This window comes from Chrysochloris asiatica, unplaced genomic scaffold (genome assembly GCF_000296735.1).
Source record: "Chrysochloris asiatica unplaced genomic scaffold, ChrAsi1.0 scaffold00408, whole genome shotgun sequence".
Taxonomy (NCBI): domain Eukaryota; kingdom Metazoa; phylum Chordata; class Mammalia; order Afrosoricida; family Chrysochloridae; genus Chrysochloris; species Chrysochloris asiatica.
The window spans coordinates 685,964-688,621 of NW_006408926.1; positions in this window are offsets into that span (position 1 = coordinate 685,964).

The following is a 2,658-nucleotide window of genomic DNA, read 5'->3' on the forward strand; positions in this document are numbered from 1 at the left end:
TGTTGAACTTACCTGTCATGTAGTTAACTTTCAGTATATGGACATGTTGGAGTCATCTGCCATTTAGCTAATTCTCAATATATGGACACAATTTACTTATCTACCGTTTACCTAGTACTCTGTAAATGGAAATGTTGCAGTACTCTAACATGTAGCTAGTTCTCTGCGTATGGACATTTTGGACTCATCTGCCATGTAGCTAGCTCTCTGTGCATGGATTTGTTGGACAGATCTGTCATGTAGGTAGCTCGCTGTATATGAACATATTGGACGTGTCTGCCATGTAGCTATATCTCTGTATATGGACATGTTGGGCTCATCAGCCTTGTAACCAGCTCTCTCTCTATGAATATGTTGGACTCACCTGCTTTGTAGCTAGTCATGTATATATAGACATGTTGTCCCCATCTGTCGTGTAGCTAATACTCTGTATATGGACATTTTGGACTCATCTGCCATGTAGCTACCTCTCTGTGCATGGATATGTTGGACTGTTCTGCCATGTAGGTAGCTCTCCGTACATGAACATATTGGACTTTTCTGCCATGTAGATAGTTCTCTGTATATGGACATGTTGAACTAATCATCCAGGTAGCCAGCTCTCTCGCTATGAACATGCTGTACTCATCTGCCTTGTAGATAGTTCTCTGCATGTATATGTGTTGAATTCATCTGCCATGTAGCTAACTGTCAGTATATGGACATATTGAACTCATCTGCTATGTAGCTAATACTCTGTATATGGACATGTTGGATTACTCTGCCATGTAGCTAGCTCTCAGTATATGGACACATTGGACTCATCTGCCATGTAGCGTGCGCCCTGTATATGAAAATGTTGCACTACCCGGCCATGTTTCTGTACATGGACATGTTCGACTCATCAGCCATGTATCTATCTTCAATGTAGCTAACATTCAGTATATGGTCATGTTGGACTCATTTTCCATGTAGCTAATATTCTTTACGTGGAAATGTTGGACTACTCAGCCATGTAGCTAGCTCTCAGTATGTGGACTCATTGAACTTATCTTCCATGGAGGTAGAATTATGTTTATGGAAATGTTGCAATCCTCTGACATGTAGTTAGCTCTCATTATATAGACATAATGGACTCATCTGCCATGTAGCTTGAATTCAGTATCTGGTCATGTTGGACTACTTGCCATGTAGCTAGCACTCTGTATATGGACATGTTGGAATAGTCTGCCATGTAACTAGCTCTCTGTATATGTATATTATGGACTCATCTGCCATGTAGCTAGCTCTCTGAGCATGGATATGTTGGACTGATCTGTCATGTAGGAAGTTCTCTGTATAAGAACATATTGGACTTGTCTGCCATGTAGCTAGCTCTCTGTATATCATGGTGGACTCATCAGCCATGTAGCCAACTCTCTCTGTATGAACACAATGGACAGATCTGCCTTGTCACTAGGCCTATATATATATAAACATGTTGGACTCACCTGCCATGTAGCTTACTTTCAGTATATGGACATGTTGGACTCACCTGCCATGTAGCTTACTTTCAGTATATGGACATGTTGGACTCACCTGCCATGTAGCTAATTCTCAGTATACGGACACATTGGAATCATCTGCCATGTAACTAGTACTCTGTAAATGGATATATTTCAGTACTCTAACATGTAGCTAGTTCTCTGTATATGGACATTTTGGACTCATCTGCCATGTAGCTAGCTCTCTGTGCATGGATATGTTGAACAGATCTGTCATGTAGATAGCTCTCTGTATATGAACATATTGGACTTGTCTGCCATGAACCTATATCTCTGTTTATGGACATGTTGGGCTCATCAGCCATGTAGCCAGCTCTCTCTGTATGAATATGTTGGACTCACCTGCTTTGTCACTAGTCCTCTATATATACACATGTTGTCCCCATCTGCCATGTAGCTAGTACTCTGCAATTGGATATGTTGCACTACTCTGCCATGTAGCTATCTCTCTTTATTTGGACATGTTGGACTCCTGTGCCATTTAGCTAGAACTCTGTATATGGAAATGTTGCACTACTCTGCCATATAGCTACCTCCCTGTGTATGGATATTATGGACTCGTCTGTCATGTAGCTAGCTCTCTGAGCATGGTTATGTTGGTCTTATCTGACATGTAGGTAGCTCTCTATATATGAACATATTGGACTCGTCTGCCTTGTAGATAGCTCTCTGAGTATGGACACGTTGGACTTATCTGCCATGCAGCTTGTACTCTGTACATGGACATTGGACTCATCTGCCATGTAGCTAACTCTCAGTATATGGACACGTTGTAGTCATCTGTCTAGAGTCTAGAAATATGTATCTAGAAATGTTGCACTACTCTGCCATGTATCTATCTATTGATATGTGGATATTTTGGACTCATCTACCATGTAGCTACCTCTCTGTGCATGGACATGATGGACTGATCTGCCATGTAGGTAGCTCCCTGTATATAAACATATTGGACTTGTCTGCCATGTAGCTAAGTGTCTTTATATGGACATGTTGGACTCATCAGCCATGTAGTCAGCTCTCTATGTATGAACATGTTGGATTCATCTAGCTAGTCCTCTATATATACACATGTTGGACTACTCTGCCATGTAGCTAACTTTCAGTATATGGACATATACATAGCTAATTCTGTTCC